This window comes from Syzygium oleosum, unplaced genomic scaffold (assembly GCF_021117445.2).
Source record: "Syzygium oleosum isolate NSW1041296 unplaced genomic scaffold, Sole_v2.1 Sole_v2.19, whole genome shotgun sequence".
NCBI classification, from domain to species: Eukaryota; Viridiplantae; Streptophyta; class Magnoliopsida; order Myrtales; family Myrtaceae; genus Syzygium; species Syzygium oleosum.
In genome coordinates, this window is record NW_026607503.1 from 6,942,747 (window position 1) to 6,957,539 (window position 14,793).

Below are 14,793 nucleotides of genomic sequence, written 5' to 3' on the forward strand. Positions count from 1 at the left end.
TTAATGATGTATTCTAAGCCATTAGATCGATTTAAGGGTTAGGATTCAAAGTTGGGGGGTATATAAGCTTTTTCCCTCCAAAATTGGAGGGGATTCTCATTTTTCAGATCTGGTTTCTCTCTCCTCACTTCTCTCTCTCTATCTCACGCCTTCTCTCTCTCTCTCTCTCTCTCTCTCTCTCTCTCTTAGAATCTCTCTCTCGACCGCCGGCTTTTCCACCTCCCGCCGACCCCTTGCTGGCCATTTTCGGCGAGTCGTCGCCTCACCGCCGTCCTCCACGGCGGCCCAAGGCTAGTCGCAAGACCAGCCGCCTTTGCTGGTGGCCAGAGCTGCTCCATCCGGCGCCTTCTTTCCCTCAGTCACAACACCGGCGATCGAGCCGGTGTTGATTCTAGCCGGTTCAACCGATTGAACCAGCTGTCCAGCAGTCCCTCCGACGATTCCGACCTCTTGGCGATTCATCCTGACATCCTCCCGAAACTGTGGTGGTCGTGGTTCCTCTGAACGGCCACCGGATCATCTTGTTTTTTTGATTTTTTGATTAAACGTTCATTTGTACAAAACCAAGTCGATTCTCACTTTAGATTATACATTTGATTCTCAGAGGATAGTCGAGTTTTCCAAGGCTTCTCCGTGGTGTCCTAAGGTTGTATATGGAGGCCAGGTCGCTCGGTTATACGTCGTAGAGTTAACACACAAGGTAAGTTCAAAACTGTGATTCTCGGATCCTGATGATCAGTCTGCTTGTGATGACGATTTGACTTCGAAAATGTTAGAATCTCGCAAAGTGATAAACGAGAGAGTCGTAGAATACATCTTGAGCTTCAATTTGATAGGTTGCATGCCTTAAACGGACATCGTTTGCTAGGTCTAATCTCCTTCGAAAGTCGAAATCAGAATCTGGAATGATCATACTGTGTTCTGTTCTTCTGTGATACTGAATGACCTTGCTCGGTTTGATGATTTTTCTGATTTTATGTGTTCATTATTTGAGAAAACTTCCTTCACAAAAGTTGTCAAACACATTTAGATCTATCCACTATAAAATTTTTATAAAATTCCAAACATGTTAGGTTAGGACGATTAGCAACATCATTTAGGCATAGTTCTGGTGACAGATAAGTTTCTGAATGATCTTCATGTGTTCTTCGATTTTTATAAATTCGTGTATTCAAAATATAAAAAAAATTTCTTCATAAAATTTCATACTGAGATCGATATATTTCCAATGACACAAATTTTATCAAAATCAGAGTTCATTTGTATTTTTAAATGAATTTTTATGATTTAGTAAATATCTGTGTTCTGATCTGATTTTCCTTGCTTTGAAATCCAAAATATGTTTCTCCGAATTTGATAAACTTTGAGTACTCTTTTGCGAAAACTCAAAACTATGAAGTTGTTCATTAGGGCCTTATTATGTAGACTGGAAATTTTTAGGGCCTAATAGCAATTTTTATGGGGTCAATTTGCTAAAAGACTCAGATAAGGTTCTCTCGGGCTAAAACTTGATCTGCAAACGAGTCTTTGGTGAAAACAGAATTTTATAAAATTTTGAAGGGCTTTTTAGAAAAAATTCAAAACATGAAAACTGTCACATAAGGAGAATCCTAACTATCTAAAAATTTTGGCAGGATTTTAATAACGGTCACTATTTTTCCCGTAATTTTTTTTTGAATTCAAATTCAAACTGGGTCCAGACTGTCACAGAGGGTAGAATTGTCTTTTTCGTGAAAATCGGTAGGGAACTAGAAAAAGTGGTCTTCTTGACTTTTTATCCGCATGACATAAGATTTCTAATGACACGTGAATCATTTCATTTTGACATCATTAGGTTAATTAATCATACTCAAACAGAATTGGTCCGAATTTAGTAACTAATGATTAATTAAGTGGTCCTCTTATGAGGCCCACTTCTCATTACTTGATTGGTTGAGAAACAATGCCCGTGGGCCTCAATGCATGCTTTACTCATTGCTACGCATGTGTTTGTTAGATGTATGTTAGGCCCGGTGCATGTTCGGCGAGTAGCCCATTATGGCCACTTAGAAGCCGACTTTAGGGGTTAATCGATATGAGTTGCCATTGTGAATGCAAATGGTAGCCCGTTATCATTAACCATTAATCAAATAATGTTAGATGATTAAGTGGGTGGGTAAATCGAAATGCATGTAAAGCAAAAGCCGATCCCGAGGCCCGTGTTTGATTAGTGAATTGTTTGCATCATTACCTTTCTTTGGTTGTTCCTTTGTGCATTGTTGTTGTAAATGGATCTTATGGATATAAACACCGACACCTGAGAGGCAGTCCATGGAGGGGATAGTCCAAAATTGTAAAAGACTAAGGTGATAGACCGATGTCCAAACCGGTCTCAATTTGTATGCACTTAACGGTGGCGATAGACTGATGTCCAATCCTGTCTCAATTTGTATTCAATTCATTCGTTCTCGATCATGTCTCGGGTTTTCAATTTGTGTTGTAATGAAAACCCGACGAGTTGCGGGTTTTACTTTCTCGCACTTAGAATTAGCTCGTCCTATTAATACCTTGAGTGTTTACTTTGCGCAATACTTTTCAATACAATTGTTTGTTTGTTTCCTTTCTAGACGAAGATGGGATTAGTTTAGAATCTTAAATGAAAACACAAAAACAAGATGCATGATCACCTAGTGGACTAAGACTTTAGCATGAAAAATGGTAAAAAACAAATGCATGACAATTTAGATAACAACCATGTTAAGTTTAACGGTACCGAAAGGGTGTTAATAGAAATATTAACGTAAGCTAGTCTTCGAACTCATGATCTCTGGTTCTCGTAGAAATCGAAACGAAACTCTCGCATTTCGGTTGGGTATTCTAGCCGACCCTCGACCTAGGCTAGTGGCGACTTCTAAAAAAGATAAAATCGATCCGCTGTCACGCGAGGTATGGATTTAGGGAAAATCCACGTTCATGACTAATGAATCGTATGGATAACCAAAAGATCGATGCTTCAGAAAGTCATCTTTTATGATGTGCCAGATTGACCATTTCATGAACACTTATCTCTAAACTCACTTCATCGAGTTTGGCCCTCGTGAGGTAGGTTGCGACACCCAGGACAAGGCCGAGGTTCGCCCAGCTTGGATGCATCGTTAAGGTGAGATAACCAAGCCACAAGGCCTTGGTCGGCATTGAGGAGCGTCGGTTCCAAGCCTTACACGATGCGGGGATTGGCGCTAGACGTTTGGTTCAAACCACAAATCAATGATTGTTCTTGGCATATTATATATTGAAGGTCATGAAACACACACTTGTTTAAGCACGCCCACGGGCTTGTGTATGCATTGGCTAAAGAAAAAGATAAGCAACCGGCTTGCGTGAAGCAGTATGTGTGATTACTAAAGGGAAAATGTGCTCGTCGTCACATAGTGTTGGCAGCAATGCCTCGTTCATTGAACGGGATGCCCTAGTTAAGCTAGGATGCCTGGGTTGAGCTCGGATGCCTCGGTAAACTAGTGCCGAGATGCCCTAGTTGAGCTAAGATGCCTTGGTTGAGCCCGGATGCCTTGGGTGAGCTAGCCTCGGGATGCCTCGGTTGAGCTGGGATGTCTTGGTTGAGCCAGGATGACGGTTCATGTGCTTTGGTATGTGCATAAACATGTTTGTGTGTTCATTGACAAGCCGAGGGTAAGTATGCACTAAGCATTGAATTGCTATTGATCTGCCATCAATGATATACGTTGCGAGTGCCATACCACTAGCTTTGATGATGAGATGTCTTCCTAGTAAGGCATTGGGAGTTTTACTTACTGATTTTCTCAACTCACTCCTTTATTTTTCAGACTTGTAGGTATGGCTACTCCGCCCTCAGAACGTTTTGGTTTACCCATAGATATGGAGATGTCTGTTGCAGATATTATCGATGTAGAAGAAGATGCTGCCTACCATAGATGCATTACTATGATTTGGGTCGAGAAAAGGTTGGACAACTTGGTTCCACATCGATATATTGCTTGGTATGTTTGGTTTGATGGGGATATCGTCGACCCCCATTGAGGGTTCGATGGGCCATCTGGACCAAATGATGGGGTAGCGCCCACAGTGGCGATGGCCAACCCCTAAGTACCAGCATATAACGAAGGGGATCCCATTTTTGGTTAATACAGCCCATAGCGGAGCTAGAGATACGCTAGCCTTTTAATGTAGCCGGATATGAAGAAGTAGCTTGTGAATGAACTGACTTGTATAATGAAGCATGTTATGTTTGTAGTTCTTCCCTGATTTCCAGCTGTTATTTGTTTGGGAGTTTGTATATACACATTTCCGCATGTGCACATTAACAAGATAAAAGGAACGGGATGGCGATGAGCTTGGGACATCGCAACAATAACCCCAAGGGCTGTGGGGCAATGATACTTACTATTAGGAAAAAAAAACCAGACTAAGTGTGAGGGGGAGTGTTAGGATATTTAGATAATCCACCATGCCTTAATTGAAGGTAGGCACAAATTGAAAACAAGGTATAGCTTAATTGTTTAGGCACACCAAGAGTTCCTTACTTAGAGTTGCTAACCAATCATAAACACATTGGCCCGACAAGAATGTAACCAAAATATACCCGAAAAACTGTATCAGACATATGGTAATATTATTGAATGCAATGTAGAATGAAAGAGTGAATCTGCTGACTTCACTCGAAACCTTCAAAAGAACGAACATGGACAGCATCAAACGTCGATATTAGGTGCATCTCCATTCTCCAATATCACGCGGCTTATCGAGCATACCTGCATGTTCGCCTTCTCCGAGTCATCGATGCTCTTGAGTCCGGTGCAGCCATGACTCCCTTCAATCTCGTGAGAAGCATCGACCGAAGCCTATTGTTTGTAGCTCTCAGCGTCCCTACTTTTGTACTTGAAAACTTGCGATTCCTCAGCGTGGGCCTTATCTCTGAATGAATTAAGCCCCAGCTCAAGCCATAGTTCTGTCCTTTCTCTGGAATCGGAACCCGCAGTTCCCATCGGGTCACGATCCATCATTGCTGCCTCATACATCGGCTCTTTGCCTGATCTGGCTGCTGTTTTAGGCGTCTTGTGCATGTGGGCGGAACCTGCAATTCGACCCCTTTCCTCTCCATTCTCGTACAGCCTCTTGGATGGCTTTCATTGCACTCGGATGCTTCGGTCACCCTCCCTTTCCCCACGTCAATGAAATCCAAGGCCGAGCCGTTCGTGAAAGGTTTGACGCCCAAACCTGAAGAATTGAAGTCTGTCTCACATCGGGAGATCATTATCGAAGAAGCTGGTGCTACGGTTCCCAAGACCCTTTACTACTGTCCTTGCACCGGTCCCTGCTCTGGTCGTGCTTCCTCGAGTGAATCTTCATGTGGCAAAATAGGGCCCTCATCGACCTGAACCGCCTGTCGCAGAACGGGCACGGATTTTTTGGGGCACTTTCCTCTAGCTCCGACAATTTCCACGATTTTTTGGGGTTTTCTCGGAGACTATACCCAACACGTCGCTCTTCCTTGGAGCTGTTACCGATCACCAATCGCTGTACTCTCTACGGTACACTTGTAGGGCGGTGACACCTCATGTGACCTCCCAACGGTGGTCCGCTAGAAAAGATCCTTCTGCAGAGCTTGCACCGATATACTCTCCCCGATTCATCATCAAATCACGAAAACAGCAAAAAAAAACAGAGCGAAATCGAAGAGAGAAAATACAAACAGTTCGTTGAAACTCAGAAAGGCCAAGACTTTCTCTCTCACCAGAGAGCGAGCGCGAGTGCGAGAGAGAGAAGGCTACAGAGGAATCAGAAAGCTCACCAAGAAGAAGCAGGGGTTTTGAAATGTGCAAATACGAGTGAACGTGAGGGGGTTTTGTACATGATGATTAATTTGTCGGTTGTCAATCCTCTTGTTGTCGCTCGCTCTCTCAAACGGGTAATGCCATGTTTGGTAGCTGGAATAGTCCATGCATGGAACACAGAAACCAAAAAATAAATAATAAATAATAAATAAATAACGCTTCCTAAATCAAACATATAGTTTTCTTTTTGTTTTTCCATGTTCTCCCTTATGTTTGGGATTTAGTGAGAGAAGTTCATATAAATAAATTCAGGGTTTGTCGCGACCTAAACCTCCTGCGGGTGCACCACCTAGGGATTCGGCTAATGGATTATTAAGTCTAAGCCTAACTCGGATTCTTTCAAGCCCTACCAATTCGCGACTTAGGATTATGTTCTTAACATGCAAACTTTTTTATGCTGGAGTCGCCACTAATCTATTTGCGGTGGGTCGATTAGAAACCCAAATAAAACATAGGGAGATATGTTTTATTTCTACGAATCAGAGATTTTGAGTTCGGGGACTTGGTTACGCTAAAACTAGTCTAATACTCTTTCGGTACCTTTTCTTTTCAGAAAAAATGTTTGAGCAAGCAATCTGGATCCATTTTATTACCTGGTTGCTACCATATGGAGGTGATCATGCGGTTGCGCAGTCCACCAATTTAACATCCAATAAAGAAAGCAGTAAATAAATTACTAACTTAGGAGAACATCAGACCTTTTAGCAACGTAAGCATCTGCATTATTAGCTAGAAAATCATAAGAACAGTAAAGGCAAGCGAGTCGCTACCCCCGATACCAGAGATATGCCTCAAGGTTCTCGAGGCCCGGCTTCAAAAAGGAGATTAGAGGATCGATTTAAAAGAAGCCCCGACTCACAATATGCAAGTGATGATCTTCCTGAGCCTACCATCCAAGGCAATTTATCTGAGGCTTGTCAAGTAGTGCTTAACTTTCATCGTCAATTGAAAGATATAGGTGGGAGTGGAACCGCTATGACTGAAGGTGAGAGAGAATATACAGTTGCCCAGTTCAAAAAGGCCAAACCACCTACTTATGATGGGAAATCGGATCCTCTATTGGCCGAACGTTGGATTAGAAGAATGGAGGGGATCTTTAGAACCGATAGAGGTCCCAATGATCGGAAGGTTGACTTTGCCACCCAATGTTTGGAGAGCGAAGCACAATATTGGTGGGAAGGGACTAGACTCGCCCTAGGAGGCGGAGATACAACAATTTCTTGGGAAGATTTTACAAAAGCCTTCAACACTCAATTCTTCCCGAGGTCATTCCAAGCGAAGATGAGGGACGACTTCATACACATATCTTAGGGTGACTCTACAGTGATGGACTATGCAGGCCGCTTCAACCAGTTAAGTAGGTTTGCGAAACATTATGTGGATGATGAAGAACTTAAAGCTGAACATTTCCAAAGAGGCCTTCGGCTTAATATATGTTCTAAGCTCGCACCTCTTGAACTGACCACATACAAGGATGTCTTGGACCGAGTGATCAAGGTGGAACGGTACAAATTAGAGCATGACACATAGGGTGTTCATCAACAAACGAGGCCCAAGTTTACTGAGTTTCAAGGAAGTCGTGTAAGTGGCAGTATTAATTGAAGAAGCAATAACCTACTAGGGAAGTTTAGAGCCCAGAATACTCGCAGCCCATGTACTACATGTGGAGGGTATCATGGCGGTGAGTGTCGCTGGAAAACAGGAGTGTGCTTCTTATGCGGGAAAGCGGGACACATACGGCGTGATTGTCCTACACAGAGGAATTCTACACCTGATAATAGAACTTGTCATCTATGTGGACAACGAGGACACCTAGCACATCGTTGTTTCATGCGAAGGAATGCTCCTTCAGTTGATAAGCCCCAAGAGAACTCGCAAAGACAGAGGACAAGTGGGAAAGTTTTCGCGATGACAAAGGAGGATGCGGCGGAATCTAACGCAGTTGTTGCAGGTAATATTTCTATTGCCTCGCAATGTGCTTATGCGTTGTTTGATTCCGGTGCTACGCATTCCTTTGTTTCTACTGAATTTGCAAAGAAGCTTGATGTGTTGCCTGAGCCTCTTGAATATGAATTGCGTGTCGATACTCCTACTGGTGATTTCTTGGTTGCTGATCATGTGTTCAAGGGATGTGTGCTCCAAATTAATAATATTGAAATGCCTGTGGATCTAGTGGAGTTAAATGTTTGAGATTTCGATATTATTATAGGGATGGATTGGTTATCCACATACCGTGCTACTGTTAATTGTTTTTCAAAGAAAGTGATCTTTAGACTTCCGTGTCAACCCGAATTCTCTTTTTCGGGAAGTTGTAGAGACACTTTTCCAAGGTTGATATCGGCTTTGCAAGCAAAGAAACTTTTGAGAAAGGGTTGTAGTGGTTATTTGGCTTGTGTAAAAGACACAAGCAAGGTTGTAGCGAAGTTGGAAGATGTTCCAGTTGTCAGAGAATTTCCCAATGTATTTCCCGAGGATTTACCAGGTTTGCCTCTTGATAGAGAAATTGAGTTCTGTATTGAATTGATGCCCGGTACGGCACCTATCTCTAAGGCACCATATCAATTGGCACCTACCGAGTTGAAAGAATTGAAAACACAATTGCAAGAGCTTTTGGATAAAGGTTTCATCAAACCTAGTGTCTCACCTTGGGGAGCTCCAGTTTTATTTGTGAAAAAGAAGGATGGTAGTATGAGGCTTTGCATAGACTACCGAGAACTTAATAAGGTGACGATCAAAAACAAATATCCTTTACCCCGGATTGATGATTTATTTGATCAACTTCAGGGAGCTCAAGTCTTTTCTAAGATCGACCTTCGTTCTGGGTATCATCAGTTGAAGATAAAAGTGGATGATGTGCCTAAAACTGCTTTCAGAACAAGGTATGGCCATTATGAATTCCTCGTCATGCCTTTTGGTCTAACAAATGCGCCTGCTGCTTTCATGGATTTGATGAACAGGGTGTTCAGAGAGTATCTAGATAAATTTATTGTGGTGTTCATCGATGACATTCTAGTGTTTTCGAAGAGTTTGGAGGATTATGAACAACACTTGAGGTTTGTCCTACAGACTTTGCATGAGAAGAAGTTGTATGCTAAATTTAGTAAGTGCAACTTCTGGCTTGATCATATACAATTCTTGGGTCATGTAATCTCGAAAGATGGCATATTAGTAGATCCAAAGAAAGTTGAAGCAGTTGTTCAGTGGAATTGCCCTACTAATGTTACAGAAGTGAGAAGTTTTCTTGGGCTAGCTGGCTATTACAGGCGATTTGTAGAGGGATTCTCAAAGATCGCTGGTCCACTTACTCGCCTAACTCAGAAGAGAGTTAAATTTGTATGGTCGGATCAATGTGAAAGCAGTTTTCAAGAGTTAAAAAGGCGGCTAGTGTCAGCCCCTATATTGACTTTACCTTAAGGAACTACTGGCTTCATAATTTACTGTGATGCGTCTAAAGAAGGTTTGGGTTGTGTTCTTATGCAAGATGATAAAGTTGTTGCCTATGCTTCTAGACAATTGAAACCACATGAGAAGAACTACCCCACTCATGATCTCGAATTAGCAGTGGTTGTGTTTGCCTTAAAAATATGGCGGCATTATTTGTATGATGAAAGATGTGAAGTTTTTACCGATCACAAGAGTCTGAAGTATATTTTTACCCAGAAAGGGCTAAACATGAGGCAGAGAAGATGGCTAGAACTTTTAAAGGATTATGACTTGTCTATTAATTATCATCCAGGAAAGGCTAACGTGGTAGCGGATGCCTTGAGTCGTAAGTCCTTTGGAAATATGGCAACTTTGCTTACTTCTCAAAAGCCTATTCTTGAAGACATGAGGAAGTTGGACTTAGAAGTATTAGTACATCAGCTTGGAGCTTGTTTAGCTAATCTTCGAGTGCAACCAACATTGATTGATAGAATTAAGACCAAACAGAATGAAGATCCTCAGTTGCAGAAATTTAGAGAAGTCCTGGAAGCTGGAGGACAAGTAGACTTCAGTATACACGTAGATGGGTCATTGAAGTTTCGTGGTCGTCTATGTGTTCCTGATGATTCAGAATTGAAAAAAGGAGATATTGCAGGAAGCTCACAGCACTAGATTCTCAATTCATCCTGGAAGCACTAAAATGTATAGGGACTTGAGAGAGAACTTCTGGTGGGTCAATATGAAGAAGGATGTTGTAAAATTTGTCGACCAATGCCTAGTTTGCCAGTAAGTGAAAATTGAGCACCAAAAACCAGGTGGACAGTTACACCCTCTAGAGATACCTAAATGGAAGTGGGAGCATATCACCATGGACTTTATAGTTGGTCTACCGAGAATGCCAAGTGGTAAGAATGCTATATGGGTGATTGTTGACCGATTGACTAAGTCCGCACGCTTTTTGTCATACCGATTCGGCCTTTCAATGGAAGACATGGCAAAACGATATGTTAATGAGATAGTGAAGCTGCATGGAGTTCCAGTAAGCATTGTTTCTGACAGGGATCCCAGATTTGTATCTAACTTTTGGAGTAGTGTACAAGGAGCATTGGGTACTAAACTCAACTTGAGTACAGCTTTTCACCCTCAAACAGATGGGCAGTCAGAGAGAACGATCCAGACATTAGAGGATATGCTGAGATCCTGCATCATTGACTTTGGAGGTTCTTGGGATGAACATCTACATTTGGCAGAATTTTCTTATAACAACAGCTATCATTCCAGCATTAAGATGGCACCTTTTGAAGCTTTGTATGGCCGAAAATGCAGAAGCCCTATTTGTTGGGATGATGTTGGTGAGAAAAGACTAACTGGTCCCGAGTTCATTCAGCAGTCAGAAGAGAAAGTTAGGTTGGTTCAGGAACGTCTCAAAACGGCTCAAAGTCGTCAGAAAAGTTATGCAGATCTTAAAAGGCGCAAGGTGGAGTTTAGTGTGAGGGATCATGTATTCCTAAAAGTTTCTCCTACGAAGGGTGTTATGAGATTTGACACGCGTGGGAAGTTGAGTCCAAGATACGTGGGACCATTCTTGATCTTAGAGAAGATTGGTGAAGTCGCTTACAAACTTACTTTGCCACCGGCACTGTCAGGTGTTCATAATGTGTTCCACGTCTCTTTGTTGCGTAAATATGTGCAAAATCCTGAGCATGTTCTAGACTTTACACCATTGAGGTTAAGGGAGAACTTGACATATGAAGAGCAGCCTATTCGTATCGTCGATAGGAAGGATCAGGTGTTGCGACGGCGGACCATTCGTTATGTAAAGATACAATGGCTGAACCACACTGAGAGAGAAGCCACTTGGGAACTTGAGGAGGAGGCAAAACGCAAGTATCCTCACTTGTTTGAAAGTTGAGGTAAGTACAAATTTCGAGGACGAAATTTCTTTTAAGGAGGGAAGGATGTAATATTTGGGTATTTGCAAAAAAAAAAAAAAGGTCAAAAAGTCAGAAAGTCAAAAGTTGCTATAGTGACACTCTGTTTTTCTCATTTAAGCCGAGAGCTTGCTCGGCCGAGACAGAGAGAAAGGGAAAGGAAAGGAAGAAGAAGAAAAAGGAAAGGTTCATGTCACCGGAGCCTCGCCAGCTCGGATCAACTTCGTATTGCAACGTTCGGTAAGCATTCGCGCCCCTCGTTCATCTGATCGGAGAAGTTTTCCGATTTAGGGCTTGAAATTCGGAATTTTGGGAAATTCAAGCGGCGAAGTCCGATTTTTGAGTCGTAGAGCTGCGTATTTTTATAGAATTGATAGTTTGTGGTGTTGTGGAGCCGTGGGATTTTACGGATCTTGATTTGGACCTACGGTTTGCCTAATATGAATTTTTGAAGTTGGCCGCGCAAGGTGAACAGTGCGCGACCAGCGGCTTTTAGGCTGATTTTCGTCGGTTTTCGGCTCGATTTTGGGACGGCCAAGTTGGGGTTCTTGTAGTGCTCTGAGTGGGCTTTCTACTGACTATAAGCTCGCTTGAAACGGGGTTCGGTGGAGGAATTTATGGTGCGATCAAGTTTCGCGTTCAAACTCCGCGCTGCGAACGGTTTGGATAATCACTTTGGAGAAGCGATTTATGGGCGCCTTTGAGTTGTCTTGTTAGCGTTTAAGCGTCGTTTAGTCGTTTCGTAGTTTTTTACTTGGTTTTGATGTCGATTCTTGTTTAATTGTTAGGATTACGAGATCGTCGATTCGAGTGAGCGTGGTTGTTTGATTTTTTTGGGGATTCCAGGTGAGTGGTACTATCTCTTCTTTGATTTTTATAAAAATCATATCTCGAAGGAATTATGATTCGACATAAATATATATGTTGAACTTAAAAGAGCATTTTGTTGCATAAATCGGGATCGAGCATTTACTACTTTTTAGTATTTGAGAATGATTTGAGAATCGTTTGGAAATGTATTATGCAAGGATACATATGTATATCACGTTACGAACTAGTTTACGAAATGACTTCGGAAATGATTCAAGAAATGCCAAAATGTATTTATGGAGGTTGAGCTGTGTTGCGAGAAAGTTATTTGTTTGGTTTGTGAAATGTATTATGGATTGGATTTCTGATATTGGATGATGATTGTTTGATGCTCAATATGACTATGACCCATTGAGGGGTTTTGGGGTATGCATACCGGGTTTAGGATATCCTTTTGGACCGAGCCACCGGCTTTGTAGGTGGAGACATTGCCAAGGGGGGAATCTTGGTAGCCTTGTCACAAGGCTTTGTGTCGTGACCATGGTTAGATATTGAGCAATAGATTGGTCGATGGAATGGACCATCAACGTTTGATATGATATGAGATTCATCAATGGAATAGACCATTGATGTGTGATTTGAGATTAGTCAATGGAATGGACCATTGACGTGGTTTGTATAGAGATTGATCAATGGACTTGACCATTGATAGTTTGAATTGTGATGGTGGATTTAAATGTGTATTTGTGACTTGTACAAAGTTTTGATGAAATGAAATAACTCTTATGTGATTCTATATGTATTTTAAACCTTGGGTTTGGCTTCTTAAGTTCTGGTATTGCTTTGTACACATGCATAGTGATTGCTCGATCTACTTAGAAGAGTGTACTATTCACTGAGCTGTGGTTGCTCATCCCTCTCTTTCCCAATCTTTTCAGGTTCCTCGGCTAGCGGCTGTTAGTACGAGAGCGCTATCGCGGGGACGTTTGGGAGTTAGATTTTTGGGTATGATTCTTGGAGTTGTTTGTAAGGTTGTTGATAGTTCGTCGGGTTGGCTGAGTTCTTCATGTATATGTTCTTTTGGTGGATTATAGAAACTCTGATGTTGTAACCAACCCGTTGGTTTATATGTGGTTTGAGATATATATATGTTGATAACAAGTTGTTGGTTATTGTTGAGGCTGCGTCCTTCGTGTGGAAGGACGGCTGTGTCATCCCCCTTTTCTAGTTGTATTTGGGGTGTGACAGATTATGAATAAGATAATAATCTTTTTGTACCGCCGTGTATCGTACCTCATGGTTGAGGTTAGATAGTCATCCTGGTACGTTGCTGAATTAGGCAAAACTCCTAATTCGGGGTATCTTAGAATATTGCGGATATCACACACATTATCCTAAGATATATAACCATCCACAGAGTATTCACACAATATTCAAATTATCCAAAAGATTAGGAAATTGAATATCTAAGAATATGGATAAGAATTATTACCTAATTTCGCAGATAACTTCCAAATTTGAATTTGCAATGGGTTGGAATTGCGGATCGGGATGAGCAGCGACGGGCGACCGAAGATAGGCGCGGCGGCGGTGATATGGTGACACTTGGTCCATCTGCAAAACAAAGACATGGGCCGCGCCGGTGTAGGGACACCACGGCCATAGAAGCGATAGGAAATACTGGGGACTGATCGGAGACGATGCCGGGTGGTAAGCTCTCGCCTAGCCAAGTGTCGGACCAACGAGATCCTCTGGGACAACACCGAACAGCGATGGGGACGGCGACGAGGACCGTAGCTCATGGCCACAAGTCTGGCCATGAGAGAGGGGGTGGCGATCGGGGCTGTAGATGTGTTCATCGGTGTGGGAGCAACAACGGCAGAAGCAGACAGCGATGGCGACATCGGGGTAGCAGCGACGGCATCGGCATGACTCAGGGCAGCAGCAGTAGGGCTCGGCGGGCGTTGGTTAGGCTCAGCGATGGGCGGCGGCGTCGTCGTCGGTGCCGGCAGGAGGAAGCAGCAGCACGAGCTAGGCGACAGGGGACGGTGGATCGGCGACGTGGACCGGGAGCAGTAGTGGCGTGAGTCTAGGCAGCGGCGGGAACGGCTCGGCGTTGTCATCGGCGGTGATAGATGCTGGTCGAGCTCGGGCTAGATGCGAGAGCAGTAGTGGCGTGAGTCTAGGCAGCGGCGGGAACGGCTCGGCGTTGTCATCGGCGGTGATAGATGCTGGTCGAGCTCAGGCTAGATGCGAGAGCAGTAAGTGGCAAGGTGGTGGCGATGACTGACATTGGACAGCGGGCGTCGGTGTAGTGCGAGCATGATGGCTGTAACGGCGGTGAAGGCGGCGTGGCGGTGGTAGGGTAGCGCCGACACTAGGGGTGAGCAGTTCGCGATCCGGTCCAGTGCAACCCAAGAATCGGGAACTAGACCAGGAGGACCGGTTCTCAGTTTCTAGGACCGGGGATCAAACCGGCTAGTCTTAGGACCACGGTCCAGTTCCAATGGGACCAATCATTTATTGGTAAAGGCAAGAGGGAATTGGGGAAATTAGATTAGGTTTTCTATTTTTTTCAAAATTTTTAAAAAGTAAATAAATATATATGAATAAATTAGAAAAAAATATATTATCGAACCGGTCCGATTCCCACCCTCGAACCGGGAATCGAACCGTCCGAAAACCAGTTCCACTTTTAGGAACCGGGAACCGGACCGATATTCCTGAGAACCGGACCAAATCGGTCAGTCCAGTTCAGTCCGGTTCGGTCCCGGTTT